The sequence below is a fragment of the Polyergus mexicanus genome, unplaced genomic scaffold (genome assembly GCF_030449975.1).
Source record: "Polyergus mexicanus isolate NDT 795.1 unplaced genomic scaffold, iyPolMexi1.0 SCAF_2, whole genome shotgun sequence".
NCBI classification, from domain to species: Eukaryota; Metazoa; Arthropoda; class Insecta; order Hymenoptera; family Formicidae; genus Polyergus; species Polyergus mexicanus.
The window spans coordinates 4,359,997-4,377,627 of record NW_027223322.1 but is presented as its reverse complement, the minus strand read 5'-3'; the positions used below and the strand labels follow the sequence as shown (position 1 = coordinate 4,377,627).

Genomic DNA, 17,631 nt, shown 5'->3' with positions numbered 1-17,631 from the left:
TTTAACAAAGACACTTGAATAGAACTATAGTGGGGCGAGACGCTCAAATTCCTTTCTTACGTGTTATCATTCGCGCGGCGATACTCGAGCAATAAAGTCGCGGTGCGTCGTCGGTGCCGTCGTCGTGCCGCGGATGGCTTTCGCGTCTTTCGCGTCGCGTGTCGACACAGCATTGCCACGAGTCGTACAATGGCTCATATGTGGCACGCGCATTTGTGCGTTGAACGCACATCAGTGCGTCGTCGTTGCCGTCGTCGTGCCGTACGAGCAACGATGCGTCGCGTTGTCGCGATATCGCGTTTTCGCGTCGTCGCGTCTTCGCGTTGGACTTTTATCTCGTTTTCACGATTGTCATCGAGAATCATACTTCGTTGCCGGCTAAATGGGATGTCTCTCAGCGTTGCAATCTTTAATATATTAATACCTATTAATATAATTAATTTTATATTAATATCAGTTAATATTAATACTATATTAATATTATATATTATATAAATATTTATGTATTAATAAATTTAATATATTAATGCAGGAGCAATGTTAAAACGCCTCAGTATCGCGGCTGAGGTGAATGCCGGCCGCGTAGCAACGTATGTTCGTGCATAGTATAGATGCATGTTCGCGCGGTTAATCTTGAACTTCGGTTCGAGAATCGGCTGTTGAGGGCACGTTCTGCTCCGACGAACGGTTCGGCCCGAATCGGTTAGAGTTCGGTCGATTGTTTTGGAATCGTCGTTAATGGGTCCCTTCTCTTGTACCGTCTAACAGCACATTGTAGCAATACTAACATGTTTGGCATTTGAGGAGTCGGCTGTATTAATTAGGTTCGATTTTCGCTCGCTAGAGAAGTTGATTTCCCGCTTTCGAAGTGATCTAGATTGTTAGCACCTAGGAGGTGGGTATCTTCATTCTCGACCCGTCTATCAGCCTTACGATAAACCCGGCTCAGTCTGTACGATAGAGACTTGGTGGTTCGTATGAAATCGTTCCTAACGAAGTTCTAGTCGGCCCTCGATGGGAGCAGGCGCGGGTCAAGAGTCGAGCGAACCCCATTCGCGTCGATTCCATCAATCGATTTCGTCTTCTTCCGCTTCCGCTTAACCTTTGCTCGAAGTAATCGGTGAATTCCCGACTTGTCGACTCGAAGTATGATTCTCACGTGAAGCGGGGTTCGATCGTGCCGAAATTCGAAAGTGCGGGAGTGTCGTTCAAAGTATCGCGCGTACAAGTGCGGAAGTATTATTTTTTAATAAAAGTGCGGGAGTACTGTTTAAAGTATCGCGCGTGTGAATCAACCTGAGAGGAGGAGGGGGCCTAGGAGAGGCATCGGGCACCGACGAAGCAACCCTGTGGTAAGTAAATTGTTATTTGTATATTAATTATTTATTAATTGCATACTAATTAAGTGCAATTTAAATTGAGCAATTAATCGCGTAATTCGATTTTTTATTTATATGATTTGAACAAGAAAGAATTAGAAAGAAAGAGATTTTTATATATTGTAAAAGCTATAATTAATATTTCCATAACAAATATTTCCACTTTTAGATTATAATTTTTATATAAAATTATTAAAAAAAGTTATTAGTAGTTTTTTTTTAAACTTGTGAATTATTTTTATTAATTTGTTTATTATTATATGTATCGAATATAAAATTCAATGCGTATAATAAAATTTTTGAAATATTGATTATTTTGAGCGTTACTACAATTTGCATCTTCTATTTGTATGTTATAGATATAGATCAACGTAGCAACCCCGCCTGACATTCTGAGAGGAGGAGGAGGCCTAGGAGAGGCATCCTGCACCGGTGGAGCAATCCCAGGGTGAGTATTTATTATTTGTATATCGGTTGTTGATAATCGCGTATGCGCATTAATTCGGTCTTATTATTATTTGAATGAATTAAACAAAAGAAAATTAGAAAGAAAGACTTTTGTATAAATTCTATAAAAGCTTTTATGTGAAAAAAAATCTTTTTTATAATTTATAAAATTGTTTTATATTTATATAGAGCTTTTTAGTATTGTTCGTATCGGATATAAAATATTTCGCACAAAATATTAATTACATTTTGAACGCTGCTATAATTTGGACTTTATATTTGTATGTTACAGACAACGTAGCCTCAAGACCAACAACTCCGCCGTTGCGCATCAGTGCCGGTGAGTGATGAATTTTATTTTATTTTGAGTTAACGGATCTGTAGATATTGTAGATGCAACTGTAGATTATAGATTGTAGATTGTAAATAGATACGTTGCCTCAAAATGGATGGGCTAGAAGAGATTAAATCAAATAACTATCAATAGATTTTTTTAATATACATTAAAACATATTACAGATCTAATTCAAAGTATAAATTAAAACAAAAATTTGAAAATAATAGAAAATATTTTTTTCAATTGATAGACTTTATTTAATTTGTTTAATAAAAAAAGGCGCTAATAATTTCATTAATTATATGAAATAATAACTTATTATTTAATAGCAACTTATTTTTATGTTGCGCCGATTTTATTCTAATTTTTCATGGCCCATCCATCTATATTAGCATATGAATGAAAACTTTGCTTTAATTGATGTAAAGCCAAATTATCGATTTATTAAATTAATATATAAGACACATAAATGTTTTATTAATTTTATTTTAATATAAATTACATATTATTCTAAATAATATTATATATTATTGTATTATAAGATTAATAATTTGGCATTAGATTAATTAAAGTTATATTAAAATGATGCATGACAAATCGTCGTAATTTCTCACGACCATAAACGAGCATAAAATTATGCTCATGCATCGGCGATAATAATTAGCCGGCAACGCAAGGAATTTTTATCCTTCATTGATCTCCGATAGAGATCAAAACTACATCTCTGGCTAGATATAGCTGGAATGAATATGGTCAGGATCAACGAAAGGTAGGTCGAACTGGCCCAACGGAAGCAACATGCGGTGCATTTTATTAGGGTACGCGAGTAGGATACATGAATAGGACACGCGAGTAGGGCACGCGAGTAGGGCACGCGATTAGGACACACTCCCCAAAATATCGATGATCTCTGATTCCCGCTGGGTTTACCAGCAAAAGTAGGATTGTTAGGACTGTTAGGACTATTTAAATATACGATTCTTAAGCAATTAAATGCTTACTAGGAATTAAAAAAATACTAAGATTATTAAAATATTGGGGAGATAAATAAAAAAATAAAATATAAATAATATAAAATTTAAATTTATTTTTAGGCAATTTTAAAAATTAAATTAAAATTATTTAATAAACACAAAATTGCATATATATTTATTATGTACAAAATAAAATATAATATACATATGTGTTACATTTTATTTTATTTGAACTTGTATATATAAATATTTATTATATTTTATTTAAACGTGAATATATAATTATTATATTTAATTAAAGGTTTAAACTTATATATATATATATATTTATTATATCATTATGTAATGTTGAACTTAAAGTAAATGTTGTCAGTATCAAATTATCTGCATTATTGGATATATCGGATATATTTATTTTTCTATTTGCTACCGATAGCATCATTAATTGTATTTTAATTATAATTGTACGATAATTAATTGTAATTATAATTATTATAATTGTAATTTATATGTAATTACATATTATAATTGTATTAATAATATTATAAAATACTATAAAATTTTCTTTTCTGTAAATTATACGAAAATTTACCGAAAGAACGTGTATAATATAATAGAAATTCGCCTTTTTTAAGAGTGGATAATAAAAATGCAATTATATACATATAACGCAACAAAAGCACATATTTCGCGTGATTTATCCATTTGATTAAGTTAGAATGCTAATTAATAGTGACAGAAATTCAAAATAATAAATTATTGTTTTGTTGTAATTTTTACGGAAAATAATTATTTCTTTAATGATAATTACAATTATAATCAAATATATATGTTGTTTGATTTTTTATCTTTTGACACATACACACACACACACACACGCACACATTTTTTGATAATGTGAATATAATTCGTATTAGGAACGCGCAGTAAACGATCAAATCACAGAATCAAATAATTAATACAGCAATAAGTTCCGTAATTCATCAATCGTTTAATAAATAATTAATCTATAATTTATAATTACTTTTATACTTTAATATCTCGGGTATACATATGATATATAGGCTGTATTCCAAAATTCACTGTCGGTACTGGAAATTTATATAGTTTACATAACGTATAATATAAATTTCCAGTATTGATAATAAATTTTGGAATACGGCCATAATTTATAGTACATAAAATATTTTAGCAACTAATTATCAAAAGCGTGATGATCGGCTTTGGTGACGTTAAGCATACTATTGTTTACGTTACGTGTTAGGAGCAGAAGTAACTCTTAACTTTTATACTGAAAGCAATATTGCAAGAAATATCATCATTTTTCGTAAAAATTTTGCGAAAACCTGACAGTACCTATCACCGGGCGATCATACAAACATGAAAGAATTAATTAAAACTGTTAATGATTAAATTTCCTCCGATTTCGAAAGAACATGGTTTGAAAATATATTAAAAAACATGCGTGTATAGTATATTATATAGAATATTTTAAATCAAATTAAATATATATCTAAGAAATCTCGAGAGTTAGGAAAAATCAATTAAATAATAATACTTTAAGGGAAGGTATATATTTTTTTATTTTGTATCAAGATTGTCCTTCCATTTTTATCATAATGCCATCGTCCGAATAGAGTGAATAGTTGCGTTCCTTTTTTAAACGAATATCTCTTCTGTATCCGAGGGAGATGAAAGAGCGTCCGCGAGATCAAGTTTACCATAAACCGAGTCTTTCATCTTTCGCCGACATCGCGAGAGATCCGTCATCGCCGCCAGATATCGCCACGCGGCCGGTTCGCCGGTCAAATGGCCCGCGGCGCCTCCACCAATCAGCGCGCCAGATTTCCGCCGGCGCCGCTGCGGACACTGGCGCCCGCTCGCAGTCGCGACAGTCTCGCGACGAGATGTCCTTCGCGGTGGACTCATCCGGACCAGTTTCGCGTCTCTCTCGTTATACGACGAACGATCGTTGTCCGGTGAACGACATTACCCGCGGCATCATCGTCAATATACCCGCCGTTACGTCGATTCGTCGTCGTCGTTGCCGGAACGCGCCGACAATTCGATAAGAGAGGGTGCGAGAGTGTGTGAAAAACTCCAAGAGCGAGCGAACTCTCGGAAGCGGCGCGCCCGAATCATAAGCGTCCCCGTGACAAATTCGGGTCGTGAAAGCTGCGAACAGCCACGGCGCCACCCGATCCGATGCGATCACGTGTCTCCGTTTGTCCCTCCGACCGTGTTTACTCCCGTTCGTTCGATCTCGTGTGCGCGCGTGATCGCGGGTGCTGAATTGACGAACAGTGCCAACGAACGACGTCGGCGCGTTCATCTCGCGTGCTCGGGATGTGACGCGCATTCACGTCTCTCTCTCCATGGAGCCCGGATTCATATCCACGTCGTGGAGACAGACGGTGGTGAGACTGTCATCGAATCGACAACAATCGGCGCGGCGATAAAAGTGAGTGTATGGCTGTACTCTGTTGTTTATACGCTTCTCGTTCGCGGGAGATTACGTCACGCTCGCTCACGTGACAGCCGGTGGCGAGAGAAATCACCATTGGGAGAAAGAGAGAAAGACTCGGACTTTTCTTTCACGAAATGTCAGTCTCTTATTATTCAGTCTACAATCCAGAGATTTTAATATTGAGGAGAAAATATTTAAAAGAACAAATATTATTCAGAGAATATTATTTATATATACATACACACACAAATATATATCATATAAATATTGTATAAGTAGAAGCAAAATGATGATTGATATAAAATATTATAAAAATAATACATATTATATGTGTATATATTACATGTAATTCACGATTAGCTCATTCTTTGCCTAAAATCGTTGATCAATCAATCATGATTTGCATGTACAATGATAAGAGATAAGTAATTGAAGTATCTTATTTTCTCTCTCTGTTTCATGAAGATTTTAAAATGATGTCACGCTAGCGTGCACATACTTAGCTAGTTGTTTTTAAAATTATAACTGCAGTATAAATTAATGCGCTAAAATTATATGATTTATTCGTTTAGCGACGAGCACATATACACATACGAAGCTGCACAAATCGCTCATGTTGCATTAATGCACAACACGGACTAATAAAATTGTAGTAACAAGTTTGTGAATGATCTACAATTCGTTGCTTATTAACCCGCCGAATGAAATTCCGGGATTGTAATTTTGTACGCTCGCCTGTGTACAAATGTACCTAGACACAATTACTTTTGTCATGCTGAAATTAAACTTTGCACATTCGCGTATGCAAATGCGGAAAATTGCAATATGTCGTAGCTAAATTGTAATTTGTTAATATTGAATTATATATACGATCTGCGTTTTCAGGAACAAATTTCCGTATAATTTAAGATTTCATATAAAAGATCATATGAGAAAAAATTCTTATAAAATAAAATATACTATCTTAATTCTTTTTTTTTTTTTAATTTTTCTTAAAATCTTTTAAAAGTGCGTAATCTTTTCTCTTAAAATTGCGGGATAATCGGTTGATGGAAAGTTTAAATCTTGTAATTTTTCTTTAAAAAAAAAATATATAAAAATATATAAAAAATATATATAAAAATATATAAATATATATAAATATGTATAAAATACATATAAATATATATATAAAAATTTAGAATAATATTGCAATATATATTGTGTATCATAAAATATGGATTATCTCTCTCATAGAAAAAATTGTTGAATTACTGCATATTACATATTGAGTGCTCTCTAAGAAAAATATATTTAGAATAATATTGCAATATATATTGTGTATCATAAAACATGGATTATCTCTCTCACAGAAAAAAATGTTTTAAATTATATATTGAGTACGCTTTACTAATGCAAATGGTTATAACAAATCGCGGAAATTTGATAGAATTAAATAACTTTTAATAAGAAACTTCGGGTACAAATCAAACTTTTAACGCCGATGGAATACAACGTCGTATCGTATAAAGTTCGGAATTTGGAAATTCGAAATTGCTGTGCATTGTGCATAGACAATGGACAAACGTCCTTATGTGCACAGTGACCTAAATACGCGGTAGTACGCTTTTAATCCACGAAGACTAAGCGCATCGATAAAAGTCGACAAAGCGGGGGAAAAGCGCGTTCCATGCTTTTTTTTCTCCATAAAAAATAATTTATCGCCGCGAGAGTGAATCTTACCCTCCTTATTCATCAAGAATAGCGAGTAACATTCCCTTGTTTATTCGAGAGAGGCTCGAAGTACATCCGCGATAGCGTGAACTTGCTCTTTTGGAAAAATGCATTTAACAAGAAAGTTTAAACATATCAAGCGTAGAAATTCTGACATTCCGAAACGACAGACTTATAACGATATATGTTTTTGTCAATTTACATAAAAAATTCTTTCGCATATCTTTTTTGTACTCCTAAAATTTATTTAAAAAATGTATTAGAGTTTTTCCACGTTTTTACCGACGCTTATAGCTAAAGTTTTATCTTCGATCAGTATTTAATATTTCTCTTTTTTTTTTCTTTATAATTCGGTTAATTCCGTTGATCGATGAGATAGATTAGAGATAATTATACGCGTTAGTTCCGGTATATTTGATTGTATGGACGAAGCATGAAAATGCCCGACACGTGTGTTTGTATATTATTAAATACAACACTGCTTGCTTTTTTGCGTGTTTGCATAAAACGAGACGAATTTTCCGTATGTTAATGCAGTTGTAAATCTCGACGACGATTGTAATGTCGGTGTATTACTATTATATGTATATACGATTTAATACATTATGATAAATTTAATTCTCTCTCTCTCTCTCTCTCTCTCTCTCTATATATATATATATATATATATATATCTTGGACTGGCTGGCCGGTAATTTTGTAGCAAATTATATTTTATAATATCACGAGTTATTAGTTACGTCCAACGTGCAACGTTAATTAATGCCAGTATATGGTCGATCATGCCTTTCGTACGATAGATAAATAGCGAGTTCTGATAAATTTTACCCGAATATTATCTCGCAAAACAAAATGTATATTGCATAATTTTATGTCTCTTATCGATATATTTAGTATTAAAAGTCCTCTCTCTCTCTCTCTCGGATACAATAGAAAGAATTCAATCGAAATAATTTAAGCTGTATCTTCCATATTCTAATGAGAAAGTAATTTTGTGATTTTACAGCAAAATTTAAGATTGTAAAGATGGAAATATAATTAAAAAAAAAAAAAAAATTTCTTTGTTGGATTTTGCATATTGCCGTTTACTTTTTTCGTAGTACCGTGATTTTGTTTAAAAATTGAATTTACGCTACTGGCTGTTTTTGCAACGTTGTGCTTTACTTAGGAATAATAAAATAACACATATGAAACTTGGCGATTGTTTGTGTTTCATTAAATTTGTTTTACGCACCAAGATTTATCGGAATAAGCTTAATAAAATCTTTTCGTTAGCAAATATAGTCTATTCGCAACATGGATAGATAAATATTAGCTGCGTTATTCGTTGTGTTCTATTTTCGAATAATAAAATAACGTAGCTGAAATTTCGTAATCGTCTTATTAAATTCGTCTTACGCAGCAAGATTTTTCGAAATAAGCATAATAAAGATTTTTTGCGAATAAATCTATTCTATTTGCGTCATAATTGCAAATAATTATTAGATGTCTTACTCGTTACAATCGATGAACATTCATTGCCGAAACAGAAATAGACGATCGCTTTAGTGACAACGTCACGGTTATAGTTGCTAGTCGCGCACATAATGTATTGAAATCGCTCATAAGATCGTCGAAACAACGGCCGTTATCGGGCACGTGGTTGTGATTAATCGGTTGTCTCGATTATATATTGAAGCTGTCTGAATTGAACGCTACGTTTGGCATTGTATACGAGCGTTTCCCATGTTTCTCGTCGATCCCGCTTCGATATTATCCCGGAATATAATACAATTATGATCGGTTCTCTCTCGATTTTCGGACAATCCCGATATAGCCGCATCATATTCAGCCATTAACGTTGCAAATTATTGTTCTCTGTTTTTTCAAAGTTTTTTTTAAAATTATTTTCATATATCGGATATGATTTTAACATCGATTTTACCGCGTGGTTCAAATAATATGACAACGCGAGGTAGAAATTCGAATTTTATTGCGTTTTCAGAGCATAAATATAATTTTTTTCGCAATCGTAAGAAAATATTAATTTATTTGCAGTTCAATATTACGATGAAAACTCGTATCTTCATTAATTTATTAGTAATTGAATAGTATCGCATATTTTTTAAGTATTATCAGAACACTCATATGCATTTTGTGTTTGTCCAGTTACGTTAAACGTCTACTACTTTCCGATATGCTCGCTTTTATAATTGCGTTCTTAACATTGACATTTTAATAAGCTATTATGATATAGAATGTAAATATCTATTTTTTATTTCTCCGAAATATTTTAAATAAAATAAGCACTTTGGCGGACGAGAAAATTTCTCCGAGCGACTGAAAATGTTAACATATACAAATACATACTCGATGTTATCCGTTATATTTCATGATAACATCCTCGAGAGAATTTATGTTTTCAACATTTAATTAATTGCTTGTGGCCTTTACAAGGGAGTTATCAGCATCATATTACTTTATATCTACGCAGGCCTGACTTTCCTCTCGTGTGATAAATAAACTTTATAATATATACAGCTCTTTAATTATATCTTTTATTTGAGGGTCATAATATATCATATATATTCTATAAAAAAAAATATATTTTATGTGCACATACATTAATGTGTGTGTGTATTGAAAAATAATTATTAAATATATAAAATTATATATATTATATACACACAATTATATTGTATATACATATATAAATATATATATATATACATACATTTATATATATTCAAATTACATAAGTATATGATGAAGAAGAATTATTCTTGTAAAATTCTAAGATAATATATAATATACAGTAGCATTGTTAAAATTTGCAAAGGCTTAAAATAATTTTTAAAGTATTTCTTTCACGCGCCTTGTTTCTTTCACGATATAAAACGTGTCAGTAAAGTAGATCAATATTGTTTTCTTGTTTCCGTCGTCGTCAGAGAACTCCCTTCCGCGGTTGCTTCGACATAATTTAATGAAGGATGCAATTCCGTCGAAGAGAAGCGACTCGCGTCGAACCAACGGACAAGGAAAGTTTGCCTTGACGAAGGATTACTTAATTACGGAACTTATCTTCCTCCCTCCAACTTCTATCTATTTATCTTTTCTTTTTGTAGACATAAAAAATTAAGTATACACAAAAGACCTTGTCGAATCATTTGTCAATGACAACGTTCTCGCAACCGGAAACTACCGATTTGATATAATTCGCGAATGTGACAAAGACAGACGCCGCAATCCGTCCGCTGTTATTTCTCGCAGATGTAGTGCTCGACACTTTGGCATAATTGATGTCTCTTGTAAGCCATTACGACGCTGCGATTGAAGGAGCTGTGTCATGTTCTTATGAGAAATGAATTAATTTCGTGAATAACTAGTCTTGACAGGGCTTTCATAGTATGAAAAGCATTTTAACTGACTTTTACAATTATGAGATTCAGCAAACAGAATTTATTTGTCGCAAAAAAAAAAGATTTGGTTCTTTTTTATATTTTTTTTTAAATTTGAATTTTATAAGAATAATATATATATATATCTGCGTGTGTGTGTGTGTATGTGTAATTATTATTACAATTATATATATGCAATTATATAGTTTCTTTTATTTTTATTTCAGTAACAATCAAATTTATCAAAAATAATTATTTTCTTATTTAATATTTCTTCTTCAATTTGTTTTTTCTCGCAAATTTTTCTCCAGGAACATATCACATTCTTGACCTTCAAGCTTTTTCTCAACTTTTATTCTCCGAATCCACGAGGGATTCGAGAATTTCTTCATTCAATCACAATTGATTTTACATGATTTACTGTCTACCTATATTTTCACATATAGTTCATGCATAGAGGAGCTTTTCTCCTTTAACAATTTCAATTTTGATCGACTATCCTTTTCGGCCATAGCTGCTACTATTCTAGCCTCGGGCTATCTGAAAATTTAAATATGTAAATAGAACAGTATATTGTCAGGAATATGCTCTTTTTCTAGTCGAAGCATTGTATGTTTATATCAAATGACATCTCGATTTCAAAGCACGTTCGATTTTTCCGACCAGCTAGATATTTGCGATGCACTTTTCGCCTCGTGTTGTTTAATTGTCGAGCTAAAATTACTTCGGTTTATATTCTTGATAAAGATTACTCTTTTACTTTTCTACTGTAATTCATTATTTGTATATTGCATTTTTAATGATATATTTTTATTATTAGATAAATTTCAGAGTTTTTCTTTTAAAATGAAATACAGTATAATAACCGTGACACGCTTCGGATTTTCGTTTGTTTGCAACATTTCCCGAGATTCAAAGTCGCTTCGCAAAATAAAAGTATATCGCACAATCTGTACGGCCGGCGGAAAGTAATTAGAAGTTTATTGGGTGGTTGTTGTTGCGAAGAACTTTTCTATGATGAGAAAGATTACGTCTGGATTCTTCCATTGCCGGATCGCGTTTCCAACATTTCACGTATTAGCGTTAACTTCTTTTTTCACGAAAAATGGTTGGTAAGAGAAACGCGGCGAAACTCAATCGACCCTTGAACTTTTCCGATTACACGTGTCTTCTCGCCGACACTCGCAGTGCTATTACAAGCTTAACACGAACAACTCATCGAGAAGGAGGATTAATCTATAAATGCATGCGTGAGTTTTTATGCCGATAAACTAGAATGATATGATGAATAATATAATGATAGAAGAATGGTAGAAGAGTTAATATAAAAATAAAGAAACCAATTTATTTCTAGTTGCAAAAAACTTATAAATTAATTATGATATTAGTTGCAAACATAATATATATTATAGTATATATGGTGAATATTGTAATTTCAAAATCGATATTGAATAATTAAATAATTTTGATATGGCACAGACGTTGAACAATTAGGAAATTACTTCCCGAAGCAATTCAAATATAATTCTGTTTATTTGCCCGGAAATGTATTTTCAGTTTTATCACTATCGTACAAATAATCCTTGTTTACTTTCGCATAATTTATCATTAATTTATCGTAATCTTTTTACGCGAAACTGTCAATCATCGCAAAGAGCAAGATCGCCGAAGCTAAACGAAGACTGGTTTATTCTATCAAAAATTGATAAAGTGGAAGATGTGAGAATGTAATGAGCGAATCGGCGTTCGCTCGATATCCCGCCCCCAGCTAAACAGGAAGATAATTGACGTAGAAAATTCCATGTGATTTGCCATGGTATTTCTTTGCAAGTTTGACAATATATTCCCGACAAACTTGCGAGTTGGCCCTTTTTTCAGAAAAGCCGGTAGTTAGAAGATTTAGATTAAGTACGCAAAGAGTTCCTTAAGAGCCGTTAACAGGAAATTATAAGAGTACGTTAACAAGATAGCAATAAATAAATAATAAACCAAAAAATAAGAGATGATACCAGAACATGCATGATCGGAGAGATGAAAATATTAATAACAACTTTTGTGCATTAATTATTATTTTTTAGGGATGAGGGGGGGGGGAGAAAGGTATATATCATGTTCGGGTTTTACTTGAAGGTATTCAAAAGTTCGAGGAGATGAACGGCAACTCTTAGCAATATTTTATGTTATAGTAACGCAGAAAGTACGTGGGCCATTAAAGTGGGAAAAAAAGGGCGTTTTGGTTGTGCGATTGATGAATACGCAATACGTGTTTGGCGTAACGAGAAACGAAACTCGCAAAAGTACACGCGAAATATTACTTCGAACGGGCATGCACAGTTTTTCAATAGAAATGTTCATTTGCCTGTCACGTCTCTTCGCTTCCGGCGATGAAACCTTGGTCACTGGAATCATTTTTATCTTAAGAACAATAAGAGATTGTTTCTTTCAAAGTATGCTGAATTTTACATGTGTGAGTTATCCTCTCAAATTCTTCTTCGTAGAATTAATATTAAAATACATCTAATATGTGACAGAGTAATATAGTAAAAATTATAATAAATTTATTTTACTATATTATTACAAATTTATTATACTTTAAAATATTTAACATGTATATGTGTGTGTGTGTGTGACATTAATGTCACAGAAAATTCTCTTTTTTTTTTATTACCGTCAGGCTATAAAATATAATAATTTTATTGCTTTCTTTTATTTCTACTATCTTATCGTTGATATTACTTCATATTATTGACGTCTCTCTCTAACATTTAATTGGAAATAAACACAGAATTGTATTATATTTCCTGTTTAATCGGAAACATATTATACCTCGTTCCCTTTTCGTTATTAAGCATCGATTTTATTTTGGCATGAAACAAAAAAAAAAGAGGCTCGTTTGGCAATGAACAAAATTCGTTAGTGCGTGTTCATGTCAGATACACGGACACAGGATATAATATGCAAACGGGCGGATCAGTTAACAATCTTTCGGTCGTTTGTGCGGCGGTAAGCGCAGCGGACATTATTAGTTCCGGGCCGGAGGCGGAAATGCCCCCGAATTCTCCATTGTTCCGCCGTTGCAATTATCTGACCTCTCCACTCCCTCCCTCTCTTTTTGGCCACCCTCTTCCGCGCTAGTGCGCTCACCACACACACATACACACACACACACACACACATGCCATATGTAGACCTGGTATTAACCTGACCTGGTAATTTGTTGCGAGCAGTGCCATTTAATCGGGGGCCCGTTCGCCTAATTACCTAGCCATTGACAACTTCCATCCCCGATCGAAATCTCTCCTTCCGAACCTGCGTTCGATCGTCTTCCGATAAGCGATCATATAAAAAACGATACGGCTTCTAAAAAGATCTTCCCTCTGACCAGGACAATTTTTTGCTATCAATATCGTGAACAGCTTCGTGTATATATTGGCGTTCATTAATAAGTAGAAGTCTGAGTTTTTGGTGATATTGAGCAATAAAGTGGTAAATCGAGCAAATTACCTTTTATCTTTGAACGCGTAAATTAACAATTATTTCAATATTGTATAATTATGTTTCTTTAATATATATATTGTATATGTATATAATTATATAAAATAAGCATATATAATGTTATGGGATATATTAATATGTGCAATTACGCGTTCAATAATAAAAAATATACAATAATATAAACATTGATGATTAAAATGTGAATAATTATCTCTGGCTTGAGGAGCGGAGGGTGTCAAACTTAAATTAGAAGAAATTAAAATTTGGTAATAAGATGAAATTGCACGATGAAATAAAGTTTGACAATAAAATTAAATTTATCTGACATTTATTTCTTCGTGATAAAATAACGCACGTTTGCAGCAGAGATACGAGAAAATATAGAACGCAAACTCTCAAAAGTTAGAGATGGAGATCATTTCGAAGTGATACATTTTCGAACTTACGAACGCTACTGTACAATACCCCATGGCGCTCTTACGGGGAAAGATACGTGCTCCACGTATTCTCCAAACATAATTCTCCAAACATTCGGACTCTTGCATTACCTGTTGGTAGCAGTTAACAGTTAACTTAGACATAGTGTCTCACTGAACCATGTAACATTGGTCGGTGTTTATTACCAGTTTCAGACCGTTCCGTAAAGCGTTGGTTATATGGCAGTGCTTATGCGGGTAAAATATGTTCATGAAATAACGTCGGCATACCTTATTGCATTCTCTGTTTATCATATTACGATATAAAATGGTCCACTATTTATTTTATATAATCGTTTAGAGAGAGTACTCATGTTTAACATATTTTAATTTATAGTAATTTGTCATATTTTTCGCATACAATTCTTAATAATTATGTAATTTTATTTCATTATTTTGGAAGGATTTATATAGAAGTAATAGTATCTTTAATAAGTATTTTTAGTAAAAAGTATTTTTAAGAAATATTTTTAGTAAAAAGAGTTTCTTGTTTGCAATTCGCTCAATGAATTGATTCACGTTTGCTTTTACATAATGTTTCAAGATGTCAAAGTGCTATTTTTATATTTCTTTTACCGTTATATTCGCGATTAGAGTTTAATTAAAAAGCGAAAGTTGTATTTTATATGGCTCTGGCTGACGCGGAATTAATTTCAACAGAATTTCGCGTTCTATGGAGCAAGGATGGCTATGTGAAAGGTAGAAAAGTAACTGTGTCTGGTTATCTCTTTGGTTGCATATACGTGAATATAATCCTATGAGTGAGTATCGTTTCATCTCGGATGTCCCTGATAACAATATAATTCCAGGTTGCTTTCCCCCTCTCAGGGAAACGCAAACTCAGATTATACTGAAACCACCCGTGAATTTTCCCAAAAAACTCCATTCTCAGCGTTTTCATGGACAAACTCGCTGCTTTATGTTTGATAACTGCAAAATCATTTTCGAACTGAAAATGTTTTGTTCAGCTAGCAAGCGCTTCGTTGGTTTATCCAGAATGAGCATTATCTGGTTTAATTGTTAATCCTATTTAGACATTTTCATTGTTAAATGAGAAAGAAAAAGATGGAAAAATAGAGAGAGAGAGAGAGAGAGATTGTTTCCGTTTAGTAGTTATGAAACATATTACGTTTAATCTTTATGACTTATAAATCACACACTAAACCATGCGTATCTATATTTACTAGATATATTTTTAAATTTTATGTCCGATGACACACTTTATATCTACTTTTATTTAAAATTTTATAATGTTAGCTTTTTAAATTATTAATAGAATTATTATTTTATATTAGTGAACATATTTAGTTCGTGAAAAGATTTTTCAATTCCCACGATATAACTGAAAAATACTAAAGAAATAAATTAAATATAATATAAATTAAAAAGGGAAATAAATTAAATTAACTGTACTTGTTTCGAGAAAAAAATTTATTTATTTGAGATTTACAATACAAGACTGAATCAGTATTTAAAATTCGTCACTAAAGATTAAATAATTGGGAAGAGAAAAAAAATTAGAAAATAATTTGTATTTAGCTGAAAGATATATTGCACGAGGCACTCTGTGCAATATTACCGAGCGAAATTAATATTGAGCAAAATGCAATTAGCCTTGCCGGACTGAAATAAAATCTATTGAAGTGCAGCAGACGGAGGACAGGGCGGGTGCTGTGTGTGAGGTTTAAACGAAGCCCACGTAACATTCTCCCAGGTCTCTTTCTATATTTTCCAGAACGCGCACAGTCCAAAAGCCGCTTTTCCATTCGTTCGTTCTGAATGGAGGGAGAGCTTCCTTATTCGCATGCACAGATCACTTACACAGAGACGGTATGAGGCAGGTAACGAGGCAGTATGCTCTGCATAAACCAGATTACTTTTATCGTATCATTGGCAACTTTGGTAGCCAACCACAGTGGAAATAAATATTATATTTTTAAATATATATTATATATCGAGTGTCTTGGTATGATCTACTAGAGAGAGGAGGTTTTATTTCTTTTTTATCTGCATGTTTTTTGGAGGAAAATTTTTTTACGAAAACGGCATCTTTCTTGAGAGAATTTCTGTTAGAGAGAGAGAGAGAGAGAGAAAGAGATGCTTCACTGTTCTAAAATGTTGTAATCTTCGAAATTAAATTTGATTATACACAGTTGTTTTTTTTTTTATGTTTATCAAAATACTTCAATTTTGTGACTTTTTGCGAAGTCTTAAGGATACAAATAATTTTTCTGACAAGATCTATATAGTTTTGTAATTTTAATATTTTAATTTTGAAAATTATATATATAAGTACTAGCTACACAATATAAATCAGATAATAAGATAACAAAGTCTCGTCTCTCATTTTTGACGAATTGTTATTATTGCCACGACAATGTGAAATGACAGAAGCTCGTCTAAAGAGGCGACTCTTTGAGAACGCATTTCCGTGCACTAATTTGTATTCCTCGCATTTTAACAAGAACATAACATGGTATTACAATTAATATACCGTACGTACAAAGAGAATTGCGTATATAAATCGGAAAACGCAATGTGTGTTTATATATCTCATTTAACGAGACTTCTCTACAAGAAACAGGGCAAACAATAGCAATCTTGGAAATTGGTATTATCGTAAACATTATTTACAGTCCGTCGATATTCGTAGCTTGTTTATCGACATTATTGCATATATATATAATATTAATGTAAGCAAAAAAATTTAATAATACAATATGATAGAAAATGTCGTAATATCTGCTGACTATAACATAATTTTGGCGAAATTACGCGAGGTCATTTTTATTATAGAAATAGAATTTATTATATATTCGCATATTTTGTATAATTAATAATTATATCAGATAATTAATAACTGACATGTTTATAATCGCATCAAAAAATATAAAGAAAATATTATATTTATTTTGATAATATTATAAAAAGTTATTTATTATAACTGTTATATATAATCGTGTGTG

At 32.5% G+C, this 17,631-nt stretch overlaps 1 protein-coding gene across 3 annotated transcripts in view; it reads left to right on the top strand.

Annotated features, from left to right (window-relative positions):
• Positions 1 to 538: 538 nt before the first annotated feature.
• The window catches only part of LOC138944670 (beta-1,4-N-acetylgalactosaminyltransferase bre-4), a 103,234-nt gene continuing 86,141 nt past the window's right edge, over positions 539 to 17,631 (top strand). For 2 of the 3 annotated variants that reach the window (XM_070315517.1, XM_070315515.1), the window contains exon 1: positions 5,028 to 5,598. The gene's annotated coding sequence lies outside the window, so the exon portion shown is untranslated. Of the gene's footprint in view, positions 1,353 to 1,738; positions 1,828 to 2,118; positions 2,167 to 5,027; positions 5,599 to 17,631 lie in introns of those variants that run through there. The other variant, XM_070315516.1, reaches the window with a different exon arrangement.